The sequence below is a fragment of the Microcebus murinus genome, chromosome 22, assembly GCF_040939455.1.
Source record: "Microcebus murinus isolate Inina chromosome 22, M.murinus_Inina_mat1.0, whole genome shotgun sequence".
NCBI classification, from domain to species: Eukaryota; Metazoa; Chordata; class Mammalia; order Primates; family Cheirogaleidae; genus Microcebus; species Microcebus murinus.
Genome location: NC_134125.1, coordinates 30,634,957 through 30,653,733, shown reverse-complemented (window position 1 = coordinate 30,653,733; position 18,777 = coordinate 30,634,957).

Genomic DNA, 18,777 nt, shown 5'->3' with positions numbered 1-18,777 from the left:
GGCGCAGTGCGGATCTGGCTGTGTCCACTCACCCACCGGAGACGGGCAGAGACGGTGCTGTGTGGATCTGGCTATGTCCACTGACCCACGGCAGACGGGCGGGCAGGGCGCAGTACGGATCTGGCTGTGTATACTCACGCACGGCAGGCGGTCAGGGAGGGCGCAGTGCGGATATTGCTGTGTCCACTCACCCACGGCAGACGGTCATTCAGGGGGCAGTGCGGATCTGGCTGTGTCCACTCACCCACGGGAGACGGGCAGAGACGGTGCTGTGTGGATCTGGCTATGTCCATTGACCCACGGCAGGCGGTCAGGCAGGGCGCAGTGCGGATATCGCTGTGTCCACTCACACACGGCAGACTGTCAGGCAGGGGGCAGTGCGGATCTGGCTGTGTCCTCTCACCCACGGGAGACGGGCAGGCAGGGCGCAGTGCGGATCTGGCTGTGTCCACTCACCCACAGGAGACGGGCAGGCAAGGCGCAGTGCGGATCTGGCTGTGTCCACTCGCCACGGGAGACGGGCAGGCAGGGCGCAGTGCGGATCTGGCCGTGTCCACTCACCCACGGCAGGCGGTCAGGAAGGGCGCAGTGCGGATCTGGCTGTGTCCACGCACCAACAGCAGGCGGTCAGCCAGGGCGCAGTGCGGATCTGGCTGTGTCCACTCACCCACGGCAGGCGGTCAGGCAGGGCCAGTGCGGATATGGCTGTGTCCACTCACCCACGGCAGACGGTCAGGCAGGGCGCAGTGCGGATCTGGCTTTGTCCACACACCCACGGGAGACGGGCAGGCAGGGCGCAGTGCGGATCTGGCTGTGTCCACTCACCCACGGGAGACGGGCAGGCAAGGCGCAGTGCGGATCTTGTGTGTGCACTCACCCACGGGAGACGGGCAGAGACGGTGCTGTGTGGATCTGGCTATGTCCACTGACCCACGGCAGACGGGCGGGCAGGGCGCAGTATGGATCTGGCTGTGTCCACTCACCCACGGCAGGCGGTCAGGCAGGGTGCAGTGCGGATCTGGCTGTGTCCACTCACCCACGGGAGACGGGCAGGCAGGGCGCAGTGCGGATCCTGCTGTGTCCACTCACCCACGGGAGACGGGCAGGCAGGGCGCAGTGCGGATATGGCTGTGTCCACTCACCCACGGGAGACGGGCATAGACGGTGCTGTGTGGATCTGGCTATGTCCACTGTCCCACGGCAGACGGGCGGGCAGGGCGCAGTACGGATCTGGCTGTGTCCACTCACCCACGGCAGGCGGTCAGGGAGGGCGCAGTGTGGATATTGCTGTGTCCACTCACCCACGGCAGACGGTCAGGCAGGGGGCAGTGCGGATCTGGCTGTGTCCACTCACCCACGGCAGGCGGTCAGGCAGGGCCAGTGCGGATATGGCTGTGTCCACTCACCCACGGCAGACGGTCAGGCAGGGCGCAGTGCGGATCTGGCTTTGTCCACACACCCACGGGAGACGGGAAGGCAGGGCGCAGTGCGGATCTGGCTGTGTCCACTCACCCACGGGAGACGGGCAGGCAAGGCGCAGTGCGGATCTTGTGTGTGCACTCACCCACGGGAGACGGGCAGAGACGGTGCTGTGTGGATCTGGCTATGTCCACTGACCCACGGCATACGGGCGGGCAGGGCGCAGTACGGATCTGGCTGTGTCCACTCAACCACGGCAGGCGGTCAGGCAGGGTGCAGTGCGGATATGGCTGTGTCCACTCACCCACGGAAGACGGGCAGGCAGGGCGCAGTGCGGATCTGGCTGTGTCCACTCACCCACGGGAGACGGGCAGGCAGGGCGCAGTGCGGATCTGGCTGTGTCCACTCACCCACGGGAGACGGGCAGAGACTGTGCTGTGTGGATCTGGCTATGTCCACTGTCCCACGGCAGACGGGCGGGCAGGGCGCAGTACGGATCTGGCTGTGTCCACTCACCCACGGCAGGCGGTCAGGGAGGGCGCAGTGTGGATATTGCTGTGTCCACTCACCCACGGCAGACGGTCAGGCAGGGGGCAGTGCGGATCTGGCTGTGTCCACTCACCCACGGGAGACGGGCAGAGACGGTGCGGTGTGGATCTGGCTATGTCCACTGACCCACGGCAGGCAGTCAGGCAGGGCGCAGTGCGGATCTGGCTGTGTCCACTCACCCACGGCAGACGGTCAGGCAGGGCGCAGTGCGGATCTGGCTGTGTCTACTCACGCACGGCAGGCGGTCAGGCAGGGCGCAGTGCGGATCTGGCTGTGTCCACGCACCCACGGCAGGCGGTCAGCCAGGGCGCAGTGCGGATCTGGCTGTGTCCACTGACCCACGGCAGATGGGCAGGCAGGGCGCAGTGCGGATCTGGCTGTGTCCACTCACCCACGGGAGACGGGCAGTCAGGGTGCAGTGCGGATTTGACTGTGTCCACTCACCCACGGCAGGCGGTCAGGCAGGGCGCAGTGCGGATCTGGCTGTGTCCACTCACCCACGGCAGACGGGCAGGCAGGGCGCAGTGCGGATCTGGCTGTGTCCACTGACCCACGGCAGACGGTCAGGCAGGGCGTAGTGCGGATCTGGCTGTGTCCACTCACCCACGGCAGACGGGCAGGCAGGGCGCAGTGCGGATCTGGCTGTGTCCACTCACCCACGGGAGACGGGCAGGCAGGGCGCAGTGCGGATCCGGCATGTCCACTCACCCACGGGAGATGGGCAGAGACGGTGCTGTGTGGATCTGGCTATGTCCACTGACCCACGGCAGACGGGCAGGCAGGGCGCAGTACGTGTCTGGCTGTGTCCACTCACCCACGGCAGACGGGCTGGCAGAGCGCAATGCAGATCTGGCTGTGTCCACTCACCCACGGCAGACGGTCAGGCAGGGCGCATGGCGGATCTGGCTGTGTCCAATCACCCACGGCAGATGGGCAGGCAGGGCGCAGTGCGGATCTGGCTGTGTCCACTCGCCCACGGGAGACGGGCAGGCACGGCGCAGTGCGGATCTGGCTGTGTCCACTCACACACGGCAGGCTGTCAGGCAGGGCGCAGTGCGGATATGGCTGTGTCCACTCACCCAAGGCAGACGGTCAGGCAGGGCACCGTGCGGATCTGGCTGTGTCCATTCACCCACGGCAGGCGGTCAGGCTGGGCGCAGTGCGGATCTGGCTGTGTCCACGCACCCACAGCAGGCGGTCAGCCAGGGCGCAGTGCGGATCTGTCTGTGTCCACTCACCCACGGCAGGCGGTCAGGCAGGGCCAGTGCGGATATGGCTGTGTCCACTCACCCATGGCAGACGGTCAGGCAGGGCGCAGTGCGGATCTGGCTGTGTCCACACACCCACGGGAGACGGGCAGGCAGGGCGCAGTGCGGATCTGGCTGTGTCCACTCACCCACGGGAGACGGGCAGGCAAGGCGCAGTGCGGATCTTGTGTGTGCACTCACCCACGGGAGACGGGCAGAGACAGTGCTGTGTGGATCTGGCTATGTCCACTGACCCAAGGCAGACGGGCGGGCAGGGCGCAGTACGGATCTGGCTGTGTCCACTCACCCACGGCAGGCGGTCAGGCAGGGTGCAGTGCGGATCTGGCTGTGTCCACTCACCCACGGGAGACGGGCAGGCAGGGCGCAGTGCGGATCTGGCTGTGTCCACTCACCCACGGGAGACAGGCAGGCAGGGCGCAGTGCGGATCTGGCTGTGTCCACTCACCCACGGGAGACGGGCAGAGACGGTGCTGTGTGGATCAGGCTATGTCCACTGACCCACGGCAGACGGGCGGGCAGGGCGCAGTACGGATCTGGCTGTGTCCACTCACCCACGGCAGGCGGTCAGGGTGGGCGCAGTGCGGATATTGCTGTGTCCACTCAGCCACGGCAGACAGTCAGGCAGGGGGCAGTGCGGATCTGGCTGTGTCCACTCACCCACGGGAGACGGGCAGGCACGGCGCAGTGCGGATCTGGCTGTGTCCACTCACACACGGCAGGCTGTCAGGCAGGGCGCAGTGCGGATATGGCTGTGTCCACTCACCACTGCAGACGGTCAGGCAGGGCGCCGTGCGGATCTGGCTGTGTCCACTCACCCACGGCAGGCGGTCAGGCAGGGCGCAGTGCGGATCTGGCTGTGTCCACTCACCCACGGGAGATGGGCAGGCAGGGCGCAGTGCAGATCTGGCTGTGTCCAGTCACCCACGGGAGACGGGCAGGCAGGGCACAGTGCGTATCTGGCCGTGTCCACTCGCCCACGGGAGACGGGCAGGCAGGGCGCAGTGCGGATCTGGCCGTGTCCACTCACCCACGGGAGACCGGCAGGCAGGGCGCAGTGCGGATCTGGCTGTGTCCACTCACCCACGAGAGACAGGCAGGCAGGGCGCAGTGCGGATCTGGCTGTGTCCACTCACCGACGGGAGACGGGCAGGCAAGGCGCAGTACGGATCTGGCTGTGTCCACTCACCCACGGGAGACGGGCAGGCAGGGCGCAGTGCGGATCTGGCTATGTCCACTCACCCACGGGAGACGGGCAGGCAGGGCGCAGTGCGGATCTGGCTGTGTCCACTCGCCCACGGGAGACGGGCAGGCAGGGCGCAGTGCGGATCCGGCTGTGTCCACTCACCCACGGGAGATGGGCAGAGACGGTGCTGTGTGGATCTGGCTATGTCCACTGACCCACGGCAGACGCGAAGGCAGGGCGCAGTATGGATCTGGCTGTGTCCACTCACCCACGGCATGAGGTCAGGCAGGGCGCAGTACGGATCTGGCTGTGTCCACTCACCCACGGCAGACGGGCAAGCAGGGCGCAGTGCGGATCTGGCTGTGTCCAGTCACCCACGGCAGGAGGTCAGGCAGGGCGCAGTACGGATCTGGCTGTGTCCACTCACCCACGGGAGACGGGCAAGCAGGGCGCAGTGCGGATCTGGCTGTGTCCACTCACCCACGGGAGATGGGCAGGCAGGGCGCAGTGCAGATCTGGCTGTGTCCACTCACCCACGGGAGACGGGCAGGCAGGGCGCAGTGCGGATTTGGCTGTGTCCACTCACCCACGGGAGACGGGCAGGCAGGGCGCAGTGCGTATCTGGCTGTGTCCACTCACTCACGGGAGACGGGCAGGCAGGGCGCAGTGCGGATCTGGCCGTGTCCACTCACCCACGGGAGGCGGTCAGGCAGGGCGCAGTGCGGATCTGGCTGTGTCCACGCACCCACAGCAGGCGGTCAGCCAGGGCGCAGTGCGGATCTGGCTGTGTCCACTCACCCACGGCAGGCGGTCAGGCAGGGCCAGTGCGGATATGGCTGTGTCCACTCACCCACGGCAGACGGTCAGGCAGGGCGCAGTGCGGATCTGGCTTTGTCCACAAACCCACGGGAGACGGGCAGGCAGGGCGCAGTGCGGATCTGGCTGTGTCCACTCACCCACGGGAGACGGGCAGGCAAGGCGCAGTGCGGATCTTGTGTGTGCACTCACCCACGGGAGACGGGCAGAGACGGTGCTGTGTGGATCTGGCTATGTCCACTGACCCACGGCAGACGGGCGGGCAGGGCGCAGTACAAATCTGGCTGTGTCCACTCACCCACGGCAGGCGGTCAGGCAGGGTGCAGTGCGGATCTGGCTGTGTCCACTCACCCACGGGAGACGGGCAGGCAGGGCGCAGTGCGGATCTGGCTGTGTCCACTCACCCACGGGAGACGGGCAGGCAGGGCGCAGTGCGGATTTGGCTGTGTCCACTCACCCACGGGAGACGGGCAGGCAGGGCGCAGTGCGTATCTGGCTGTGTCCACTCGCTCACGGGAGACGGGCAGGCAGGGCGCAGTGCGGATCTGGCCGGGTCCACTCACCCACGGCAGACGGTCAGGCAGGGCGCAGTGCGGATCTGGCTGTGTCCACGCACCCACAGCAGGCGGTCAGCCAGGGCGCAGTGCGGATCTGGCTGTGTCCACTCACCCACGGCAGGCGGTCAGGCAGGGCCAGTGCGGATATGGCTGTGTCCACTCACCCACGGCAGACGGTCAGGCAGGGCGCAGAGCGGATTTGGCTTTGTCCACACACCCACGGGAGACGGGCAGCCAGGGCGCAGTGCGGATCTGGCTGTGTCCACTCACCCACGGGAGACGGGCAGGCAAGGCGCAGTGCGGATCTTGTGTGTGCACTCACCCACGGGAGACGGGCAGAGACGGTGCTGTGTGGATCTGGCTATGTCCACTGACCCACGGCAGACGGGCGGGCAGGGCGCAGTACGGATCTGGCTGTGTACACTCACCTACGGCAGGCGGTCAGGGAGGGCGCAGTGCGGATATTGCTGTGTCCACTCACACACGGCAGACGGTCAGGCAGGGGGCAGTGCGGATATGGCTGTGTCCAATCACCCACGGGAGACGGGCAGAGACGGTGCTGTGTGGATCTGGCTGTGTCCACTGACCCACGGAAGGCGGTCAGGCAGGGCGCAGTGCGGATATGGCTGTGTCCACTCACCCATGGCAGACTGTAAGGCAGGGGGCAGTGCGGATCTGGCTGTGTCCACTCACCCACGGGAGACGGGCAGGCAGGGCGCAGTGCGGATCTGGCTGTGTCCACTCACCCACGGGACACGGGCAGGCAAGGCGCAGTGCGTATCTGGCTGTGTCCACTCTCCCACGGGAGATGAGCAGGCAGGGCGCAGTGTGGATCTGGCTGTGTCCACTCGCCCACGGAAGACGGGCAGTCAGGGTGCAGTGCGGATTTGGCTGTGTCCACTCACCCACGGCAGGCGGTCAGGCAGGGCCAGTGCGGATATGGCTGTGTCCACTCACCCACGGCAGACGGTCAGGCAGGGCACAGTGCGGATCTGGCTGTGTCCACACACCCACGGGAGACGGGCATGCAGGGCGCAGTGCGGATCTGGCTGTGTCCACTCACCCACGGGAGACGGGCAGACAAGGCGCAGTGCGGATCTTGTGTGTGCACTCACCCACGGGAATCGGGCAGAGACGGTGCTGTGTGGATCTGGCTATGTCCACTGACCCACGGCAGACGGGCGGGCAGGGAGCAGTACGGATCTGGCTGTGTCCACTCACCCACGGCAGGCGGTCAGGCAGGGTGCAGTGCGGATCTGGCTGTGTCCACTCACCCACGGGAGACGGGCAGGCAGGGCGCAGTGCGGATCTGGCTGTGTACACTCACCCACGGGAGACGGGCAGGCAGGGCGCAGTGCGGATCTGGCTGTGTCCACTCACCCACGGGAGACGGGCAGAGACGGTGCTGTGTGGATCTGGCTATGTCCACTGACCCACGGCAGATTGGCGGGCAGGGCGCAGTACGGATCTGGCTGTGTCCACTCACCCACGGCAGGCGGTCAGGGAGGGCGCAGTGCGGATATTGCGGTGTCCACTCACCCACGGCAGACGGTCAGGCAGGGGGCAGTGCGGATCTGGCTGTGTCCACTCACCCACGGGAGATGGGCAGAGACGGTGCTGTGTGGATCTGGCTATGTCCACTGACCCACGGCAGGCGGTCAGGCAGGGCGCAGTGCGGATATGGCTGTGTCCACTCACCCACGGCAGACTGTCAGGCAGGGGGCAGTGCGGATCTGGCTGTGTCCACTCACCCACGGGAGACGGGCCGGCAGGGCGCAGTGCGGATCTGGCTGTGTCCACTCACCCACGGGAGACGGGCAGGCAATGCGCAGTGCGGATCTGGCTGTGTCCACTCACCCACGGGAGAAGGGCAGGCAGGGCGCAATGCGGATCTGGCTGTGTCCACTCACCCACGGCAGGCGGTCAGGCAGGGCGCAGTGCGGATCTGGCTGTGTCCACGCACCCCACGGCAGGCGGTCAGCCAGAGCGCAGTGCGGATCTGGCAGTGTCCACTGACCCACGGCAGACTGGCAGGCAGGGCGCAGTGCGGATCTGGCTGTGTCCAATCGCCCACGGGAGACGGGCAGGCAGGGCGCAGTGCGGATCTGGTTGTGTCCACTCACCCACGGGAGATGGGCAGGCAGGGCGCAGTGAGGATCTGGCTGTGTCCACTCACCCACGGCAGACGGTCAGGCAGGGCGTAGTGCGGATCTGGCTGTGTCCACTCACCCACGGCAGACGGGCAGGCAGGGCGCAGTGCGGATCTGGCTGTGTCCACTCACCCACGTGAGACGGGCAGGCAGGGCGCAGTGCTGATCCGGCATGTGCACTCACCCACGGGAGATGGGCAGAGACGGTGCTGTGTGGATCTGGCTATGTCCACTGACCCACGGCAGACGGGCAGGCAGGGCGCAGTACGGATCTGGCTGTGTCCACTCACCCACGGCAGGCGGTCAGGCAGGGCGCAGTGCGGATCTGGCTGTGTCCACTCACCCACGGCAGGCGGTCAGGCAGGGCGTAGTGCGGATCTGGCTGTGTCCACTCACCCACGGAAGACGGGCAGGCAGGGCGCAGTGCGGATCCGGCTGTGTCCACTCACCCACGGGCGATGGGCAGAGACGGTGATGTGTGGATCTGGCTATGTCCACTGACCCACGGCAGACGGGCAGGCAGGGCGCAGTACGGATCTGGCTGTGTCCACTCACCCACGGCAGGCGGTCAGGCAGGGCGCAGTGCGGATCTGGCTGTGTCCTCTCGCCCACGGGAGACGGGCAGGCAGGGCGCAGTGCCGATCTGGCTGTGTCCACTCACCCACGGCAGGCGGTCAGGCAGGGCGCAGTGCGGATCTGGCTGTGTCCACTCACCCACGGCAGACGGTCAGGCAGGGCACAGTGCGGATCTGGCTGTGTCCACTCACCCACGGCAGGCGGTCAGGCAGGGCGCAGTGCGGATCTGGTTGTGTCCATGCACCCACAGCAGGCGGTCAACCAGGGCGCAGTGCGGATCCGGCTGTGTCCACTCACCCACGGGAGATGGGCAGAGACGGTGCTGTGTGGATCTGGCTATGTCCACTGACCCACGGCAGACGGGCAGGCAGGGCGCAGTACGGATCTGGCTGTGTCCACTCACCCACGGCAGGCGGTCAGGCAGGGCGCAGTGCGGATCTGGCCGTGTCCACTCACCCACGGCAGGCGGTCAGGCAGGGCGTAGTGCGGATCTGGCTGTGTCCACTCACCCACGGCAGGCGGTCAGGCAGGGCGCAGTGCGGATCTGGCTGTGTCCACGCACCCACAGCTGGCGGTCAGCCAGGGCGCAGTGCGGATCTGGCTGTGTCCACTCACACACGGCAGGCGGTCAGGCAGGGCCAGTACGGATATGGCTGTGTCCACTCACCCACGGCAGACGGTCAGGCAGTGCGCAGTGCGGATCTGGCTGTGTCCACACACCCACGGGAGACGGACAGGCAGGGCACAGTGCGGATCTGGCTGTGTCCACTCACCCACGGGAGACGGGCAGGCAAGGCGCAGTGCGGATCTTGTGTGTGCACTCACCCACGGGAGACGGGCAGAGACGGTGCTGTGTGGATCTGGCTATGTCCACTGACCCACGGCAGACGGGCGGGCAGGGCGCAGTACGGATCTGGCTGTGTCCACTCACCCACGGCAGGCGGTCAGGCAGGGCGCAGTGCGGATCTGGCTGTGTCCACTCACCCACGGCAGGCGGTCAGGCAGGGCCAGTACGGATATGGCTGTGTCCACTCACCCACGGCAGACGGTCAGGCAGGGCGCTGTGCGGATCTCGCTGTGTCCACACACCCACGGGAGACGGGCAGGCAGGGCGCAGTGCGGATCTGGCTGTGTCCACTCACCCACTGGAGACGGGCCGGCAAGGTGCAGTGCGGATCTTGTGTGTGCACTCACCCACGGGAGACGGGCAGAGACGGTGCTGTGTGGATCTGGCTATGTCCACTGACCCACGGCAGACGGACGGGCAGGGCGCAGTACGGATCTGGCTGTGTCCACTCAAACACGGCAGGCGGTCAGGCAGGGCGCAGTGCGGATCTGGCTGTGTCCACTCACCCACGGCAGACGGTCAGGCAGGGCACAGTGCGGATCTGGCTGTGTCCACTCACCCACGGCAGGCGGTCAGGCAGGGCGCAGTGCGGATCTGGTTGTGTCCATGCACCCACAGCAGGCGGGCAACCAGGGCGCAGTGCGGATCCGGCTGTGTCCACTCACCAACGGGAGATGGGCAGAGACGGTGCTGTGTGGATCTGGCTATGTCCACTGACCCACGGCAGACGGGCAGGCAGGGCGCAGTGCGGATCTGGCTGTGTCCACTCACCCACGGGAGACGGGCAGGCAAGGCGCAGTGTGGATCTTGTGTGTGCACTCACCCACGGGAGACGGGCAGAGACGGTGCTGTGTGGATCTGGCTATGTCCACTGACCCACGGCAGACGGGCGGGCAGGGCGCAGTACGGATCTGGCTGTGTCCACGCACCCACAGCAGGCGGTCAGGGAGGGCGCAGTGTGGATATTGCTGTGTCCACTCACCCACGGCAGACGGTCAGGCAGGGGGCAGTGCGGATCTGGCTGTGTCCAATCACCCACGGGAGACGGGCAGAGACGGTTCTGTGTGGATCTGGCTATGTCCACTGACCCACGGCAGGCGGTCAGGCAGGGCGCAGTGCGGATATGGCTGTGTCCACTCACCCATGGCAGACTGTCAGGCAGGGGGCAGTGCGGATCTGGCTGTGTCCACTCACCCACGGGAGACGGGCAGGCAGGGCGCAGTGCGGATCTGGCTGTGTCCACTCACCCACGGGACACGGGCAGGCAAGGCGCAGTGCGGATCTGGCTGTGTCCACTCTCCCACGGGAGATGGGCAGGCAGGGCGCAGTGTGGATCTGGCTGTGTCCACTCGCCCACGGAAGACGGGCAGTCAGGGTGCAGGGCGGATTTGGCTGTGTCCACTCACCCACGGCAGGCGGTCAGGCAGGGCGCAGTGCGGATCTGGCTGTGTCCACTCACCCACGGGACACGGGCAGGCAAGGCGCAGTGCGTATCTGGCTGTGTCCACTCTCCCACGGGAGATGAGCAGGCAGGGCGCAGTGTGGATCTGGCTGTGTCCACTCGCCCACGGAAGACGGGCAGTCAGGGTGCAGTGCGGATTTGGCTGTGTCCACTCACCCACGGCAGGCGGTCAGGCAGGGCGCAGTGCGGATCTGGCTGTGTCCACTCACCCACGGCAGACGGTCAGGCAGGGCGCAGTGCGGATCTGGCTGTGTCCACTCACCCACGGCAGGCGGTCAGGCAGGGCGCAGTGCGGATCTGCCTGTGTCCACGCACCCACAGCAGGCGGTCAGCCAGGGCGCAGTGCGGATCTGGCTGTGTCCACTGACCCACGGCAGACGGGCAGGCAGGGCGCAGTGCGGATCTGGCTGTGTCCACTCACCCACGGGAGACGGGCAGTCAGGGTGCAGTGCGGATTTGGCTGTGTCCACTCACCCACGGCAGGCGGTCAGGCAGGGCGCAGTGCGGATCTGGCTGTGTCCACTCACCCACGGCAGACGGTCAGGCAGGGCGCAGTGCGGATCTGGCTGTGTCCACTCACCCACGGGAGATGGGCAGGCAGGGCGCAGTGCGGATCTGGCTGTGTCCACTCACCCACGGCAGACGGTCAGGCAGGGCGTAGTGCGGATCTGGCTGTGTCCACTGACCCACGGCAGACGGGCAGGCAGGGCGCAGTGCGGATCTGGCTGTGTCCACTCACCCATGGGAGACGGGCAGGCAGGGCGCAGTGCGGATCCGGCATGTCCACTCACCCACGGGAGATGGGCAGGCAGAGCGCAGTGCGGATCTGGCTGTGTCCACTCACCCACGGCAGACGGTCAGGCAGGGCGCAGTGCGGATCTGGCTGTGTCCACTCACCCACGGCAGACGGGCTGGCAGGGCGCAGTGCGGATCTGGCTGTGTCCACTCGCCCACGGGAGATGGGCAGGCACGGCGCAGTGCGGATCTGGCTGTGTCCACTCACACACGGCAGGCTATCAGGCAGGGCGCAGTGCGGATATGGCTGTGTCCACTCACCCACGGCAGATGGTCAGGCAGGGCGCCGTGCGGATCTGGCTGTGTCCACTCACCCACGGCAGGCGGTCAGGCTGGGAACAGTGCGGATCTGGCTGTGTCCACGCACCCACAGCAGGCGGTCAGCCAGGGTGCAGTGCAGATCTGTCTGTGTCCACTCACCCACGGCAGGCGGTCAGGCAGGGCCAGTGCGGATATGGCTGTGTCCACTCACCCACGGCAGACGGTCAGGCAGGGCACAGTGCGGATCTGGCTGTGTCCACACACCCACGGGAGACGGGCATGCAGGGCGCAGTGCGGATCTGGCTGTGTCCACTCACCCACGGGAGACGGGCAGACAAGGCGCAGTGCGGATCTTGTGTGTGCACTCACCCACGGGAATCGGGCAGAGACGGTGCTGTGTGGATCTGGCTATGTCCACTGACCCACGGCAGACGGGCGGGCAGGGAGCAGTACGGATCTGGCTGTGTCCACTCACCCACGGCAGGCGGTCAGGCAGGGTGCAGTGCGGATCTGGCTGTGTCCACTCACCCACGGGAGACGGGCAGGCAGGGCGCAGTGCGGATCTGGCTGTGTACACTCACCCACGGGAGACGGGCAGGCAGGGCGCAGTGCGGATCTGGCTGTGTCCACTCACCCACGGGAGACGGGCAGAGACGGTGCTGTGTGGATCTGGCTATGTCCACTGACCCACGGCAGATTGGCGGGCAGGGCGCAGTACGGATCTGGCTGTGTCCACTCACCCACGGCAGGCGGTCAGGGAGGGCGCAGTGCGGATATTGCGGTGTCCACTCACCCACGGCAGACGGTCAGGCAGGGGGCAGTGCGGATCTGGCTGTGTCCACTCACCCACGGGAGATGGGCAGAGACGGTGCTGTGTGGATCTGGCTATGTCCACTGACCCACGGCAGGCGGTCAGGCAGGGCGCAGTGCGGATATGGCTGTGTCCACTCACCCACGGCAGACTGTCAGGCAGGGGGCAGTGCGGATCTGGCTGTGTCCACTCACCCACGGGAGACGGGCCGGCAGGGCGCAGTGCGGATCTGGCTGTGTCCACTCACCCACGGGAGACGGGCAGGCAATGCGCAGTGCGGATCTGGCTGTGTCCACTCACCCACGGGAGAAGGGCAGGCAGGGCGCAATGCGGATCTGGCTGTGTCCACTCACCCACGGCAGGCGGTCAGGCAGGGCGCAGTGCGGATCTGGCTGTGTCCACGCACCCCACGGCAGGCGGTCAGCCAGAGCGCAGTGCGGATCTGGCAGTGTCCACTGACCCACGGCAGACTGGCAGGCAGGGCGCAGTGCGGATCTGGCTGTGTCCAATCGCCCACGGGAGACGGGCAGGCAGGGCGCAGTGCGGATCTGGTTGTGTCCACTCACCCACGGGAGATGGGCAGGCAGGGCGCAGTGAGGATCTGGCTGTGTCCACTCACCCACGGCAGGCGGTCAGGCAGGGCGCAGTGCGGATCTGGCTGTGTCCTCTCGCCCACGGGAGACGGGCAGGCAGGGCGCAGTGCCGATCTGGCTGTGTCCACTCACCCACGGCAGGCGGTCAGGCAGGGCGCAGTGCGGATCTGGCTGTGTCCACTCACCCACGGCAGACGGTCAGGCAGGGCACAGTGCGGATCTGGCTGTGTCCACTCACCCACGGCAGGCGGTCAGGCAGGGCGCAGTGCGGATCTGGTTGTGTCCATGCACCCACAGCAGGCGGTCAACCAGGGCGCAGTGCGGATCCGGCTGTGTCCACTCACCCACGGGAGATGGGCAGAGACGGTGCTGTGTGGATCTGGCTATGTCCACTGACCCACGGCAGACGGGCAGGCAGGGCGCAGTACGGATCTGGCTGTGTCCACTCACCCACGGCAGGCGGTCAGGCAGGGCGCAGTGCGGATCTGGCCGTGTCCACTCACCCACGGCAGGCGGTCAGGCAGGGCGTAGTGCGGATCTGGCTGTGTCCACTCACCCACGGCAGGCGGTCAGGCAGGGCGCAGTGCGGATCTGGCTGTGTCCACGCACCCACAGCTGGCGGTCAGCCAGGGCGCAGTGCGGATCTGGCTGTGTCCACTCACACACGGCAGGCGGTCAGGCAGGGCCAGTACGGATATGGCTGTGTCCACTCACCCACGGCAGACGGTCAGGCAGTGCGCAGTGCGGATCTGGCTGTGTCCACACACCCACGGGAGACGGACAGGCAGGGCACAGTGCGGATCTGGCTGTGTCCACTCACCCACGGGAGACGGGCAGGCAAGGCGCAGTGCGGATCTTGTGTGTGCACTCACCCACGGGAGACGGGCAGAGACGGTGCTGTGTGGATCTGGCTATGTCCACTGACCCACGGCAGACGGGCGGGCAGGGCGCAGTACGGATCTGGCTGTGTCCACTCACCCACGGCAGGCGGTCAGGCAGGGCGCAGTGCGGATCTGGCTGTGTCCACTCACCCACGGCAGGCGGTCAGGCAGGGCCAGTACGGATATGGCTGTGTCCACTCACCCACGGCAGACGGTCAGGCAGGGCGCTGTGCGGATCTCGCTGTGTCCACACACCCACGGGAGACGGGCAGGCAGGGCGCAGTGCGGATCTGGCTGTGTCCACTCACCCACTGGAGACGGGCCGGCAAGGTGCAGTGCGGATCTTGTGTGTGCACTCACCCACGGGAGACGGGCAGAGACGGTGCTGTGTGGATCTGGCTATGTCCACTGACCCACGGCAGACGGACGGGCAGGGCGCAGTACGGATCTGGCTGTGTCCACTCAAACACGGCAGGCGGTCAGGCAGGGCGCAGTGCGGATCTGGCTGTGTCCACTCACCCACGGCAGACGGTCAGGCAGGGCACAGTGCGGATCTGGCTGTGTCCACTCACCCACGGCAGGCGGTCAGGCAGGGCGCAGTGCGGATCTGGTTGTGTCCATGCACCCACAGCAGGCGGGCAACCAGGGCGCAGTGCGGATCCGGCTGTGTCCACTCACCAACGGGAGATGGGCAGAGACGGTGCTGTGTGGATCTGGCTATGTCCACTGACCCACGGCAGACGGGCAGGCAGGGCGCAGTGCGGATCTGGCTGTGTCCACTCACCCACGGGAGACGGGCAGGCAAGGCGCAGTGTGGATCTTGTGTGTGCACTCACCCACGGGAGACGGACAGAGACGGTGCTGTGTGGATCTGGCTATGTCCACTGACCCACGGCAGACGGGCGGGCAGGGCGCAGTACGGATCTGGCTGTGTCCACGCACCCACAGCAGGCGGTCAGGGAGGGCGCAGTGTGGATATTGCTGTGTCCACTCACCCACGGCAGACGGTCAGGCAGGGGGCAGTGCGGATCTGGCTGTGTCCAATCACCCACGGGAGACGGGCAGAGACGGTTCTGTGTGGATCTGGCTATGTCCACTGACCCACGGCAGGCGGTCAGGCAGGGCGCAGTGCGGATATGGCTGTGTCCACTCACCCATGGCAGACTGTCAGGCAGGGGGCAGTGCGGATCTGGCTGTGTCCACTCACCCACGGGAGACGGGCAGGCAGGGCGCAGTGCGGATCTGGCTGTGTCCACTCACCCACGGGACACGGGCAGGCAAGGCGCAGTGCGGATCTGGCTGTGTCCACTCTCCCACGGGAGATGGGCAGGCAGGGCGCAGTGTGGATCTGGCTGTGTCCACTCGCCCACGGAAGACGGGCAGTCAGGGTGCAGGGCGGATTTGGCTGTGTCCACTCACCCACGGCAGGCGGTCAGGCAGGGCGCAGTGCGGATCTGGCTGTGTCCACTCACCCACGGCAGACGGTCAGGCAGGGCGCAGTGCGGATCTGGCTGTGTCCACTCACCCACGGCAGGCGGTCAGGCAGGGCGCAGTGCGGATCTGGCTGTGTCCACGCACCCACAGCAGGCGGTCAGCCAGGGCGCAGTGCGGATCTGGCTGTGTCCACTGACCCACGGCAGACGGGCAGGCAGGGCGCAGTGCGGATCTGGCTGTGTCCACTCACCCACGGGAGACGGGCAGTCAGGGTGCAGTGCGGATTTGGCTGTGTCCACTCACCCACGGCAGGCGGTCAGGCAGGGCGCAGTGCGGATCTGGCTGTGTCCACTCACCCACGGCAGACGGTCAAACAGGGCGCAGTGCGGATCTGGCTGTGTCCACTCACCCACGGGAGATGGGCATGCAGGGCGCAGTGCGGATCTGGCTGTGTCCACTCACCCACGGCAGACGGTCAGGCAGGGCGTAGTGCGGATCTGGCTGTGTCCACTGACCCACGGCAGACGGGCAGGCAGGGCGCAGTGCGGATCTGGCTGTGTCCACTCACCCACGGGAGACGGGCAGGCAGGGCGCAGTGCGGATCCGGCATGTCCACTCACCCACGGGAGATGGGCAGGCAGAGCGCAGTGCGGATCTGGCTGTGTCCACTCACCCACGGCAGACGGTCAGGCAGGGCGCAGTGCGGATCTGGCTGTGTCCACTCACCCACGGCAGACGGGCTGGCAGGGCGCAGTGCGGATCTGGCTGTGTCCACTCGCCCACGGGAGATGGGCAGGCACGGCGCAGTGCGGATCTGGCTGTGTCCACTCACACACGGCAGGCTATCAGGCAGGGCGCAGTTCGGATATGGCTGTGTCTACTCACCCACGGCAGACGGTCAGGCAGGGCGCCGTGCGGATCTGGCTGTGTCCACACACCCACGGCAGGCGGTCAGGCAGGGCGCAGTGCGGATCTGGCTGTGTCCACGCACCCACAGCAGGCGGTCAGCCAGGGTGCAGTGCAGATCTGTCTGTGTCCACTCACCCACGGCAGGCGGTCAGGCAGGGCCAGTGCGGATATGGCTGTGTCCACTCACCCACGGCAGACGGTCAGGCAGGGCACAGTGCGGATCTGGCTGTGTCCACACACCCACGGGAGATGGGCAGGCAGGGCGCAGTGCGGATCTGGCTGTGTCCACTCACCCACGGGAGACGGGCAGACAAGGCGCAGTGAGGATCTTGTGTGTGCACTCACCCACGGGAATCGGGCAGAGACGGTGCTGTGTGGATCTGGCTATGTCCACTGACCCACGGCAGACGGGCGGGCAGGGAGCAGTACGGATCTGGCTATGTCCACTCACCCACGGCAGGCGGTCAGGCAGGGTGCAGTGCGGATCTGGCTGTGTCCACTCACCCACGGGAGACGGGCAGGCAGGGCGCAGTGCGGATCTGGCTCTGTACACTCACCCACGGGAGACGGGCAAGCAGGGCGCAGTGCGGATCTGGCTGTGTCCACTCACCCACGGGAGACGGGCAGAGACGGTGCTGTGTGGATCTGGCTATGTCCACTGACCCACGGCAGATTGGCGGGCAGGGCGCAGTACGGATCTGGCTGTGTCCACTCACCCACGGCAGGCGGTCAGGGAGGGCGCAGTGCGGATATTGCGGTGTCCACTCACCCACGGCAGACGGTCAGGCAGGGGGCAGTGCGGATCTGGCTGTGTCCACTCACCCACGGGAGATGGGCAGAGACGGTGCTGTGTGGATCTGGCTATGTCCACTGACCCACGGCAGGCGGTCAGGCAGGGCGCAGTGCGGATATGGCTGTGTCCACTCACCCACGGCAGACTGTCAGGCAGGGGGCAGTGCGGATCTGGCTGTGTCCACTCACCCACGGGAGACGGGCCGGCAGGGCGCAGTGCGGATCTGGCTGTGTCCACTCACCCACGGGAGACGGGCAGGCAATGCGCAGTGCGGATCTGGCTGTGTCCACTCACCCACGGGAGAAGGGCAGGCAGGGCGCAGTGTGGATCTGGCTGTGTCCACTCGCTCACGGGAGACGGGCAGTCAGGGTGCAGTGCGGATTTGGCTGTGTCCACTCACCCACGGCAGGCGGTCAGGCAGGGCGCAGTGCGGATCTGGCTGTGTCCGCTCACCCACGGCAGACGGTCAGGCAGGGCGCAATGCGGATCTGGCTGTGTCCACTCACCCACGGCAGGCGGTCAGGCAGGGCGCAGTGCGGATCTGGCTGTGTCCACGCACCCCACGGCAGGCGGTCAGCCAGAGCGCAGTGCGGATCTGGCTGTGTCCACTGACCCACGGCAGACGGGCAGGCAGGGCGCAGTGCGGATCTGGCTGTGTCCAATCACCCACGGGAGACGGGCAGGCAGGGCGCAGTGCGGATCTGGTTGTGTCCACTCACCCACGGGAGATGGGCAGGCAGGGCGCAGTGCGGATCTGGCTGTGTCCACTCACCCACGGCAGACGGTCAGGCAGGGCGTAGTGCGGATCTGGCTGTGTCCACTCACCCACGGCAGACGGGCAGGCAGGGCGCAGTGCGGATCTGGCTGTGTCCACTCACCCACGTGAGACGGGCAGGCAGGGCGCAGTGCTGATCCGGCATGTCCACTCACCCACGGGAGATGGGCAGAGACGGTGCTGTGTGGATCTTGCTATGTCCACTGACCCACGGCAGACGGGCAGGCAGGGCGCAGTACGGATCTGGCTGTGTCCACTCACCCACGGCAGGCGGTCAGGCAGGGCGCAGTGCGGATCTGGCTGTGTCCACTCACCCACGGCAGGCGGTCAGGCAGGGCGTAGTGCGGATCTGGCTGTGTCCACTCACCCACGGAAGACGGGCAGGCAGGGCGCAGTGCGGATCCGGCTGTGTCCACTCACCCACGGGCGATGGGCAGAGACGGTGATGTGTGGATCTGGCTATGTCCACTGACCCACGGCAGACGGGCAGGCAGGGCGCAGTACGGATCTGGCTGTGTCCACTCACCCACGGCAGGCGGTCAGGCAGGGCGCAGTGCGGATCTGGCTGTGTCCTCTCGCCCACGGGAGACGGGCAGGCAGGGCGCAGTGCCGATCTGGCTGTGTCCACTCACCCACGGCAGGCGGTCAGGCAGGGCGCAGTGCGGATCTGGCTGTGTCCACTCACCCACGGCAGACGG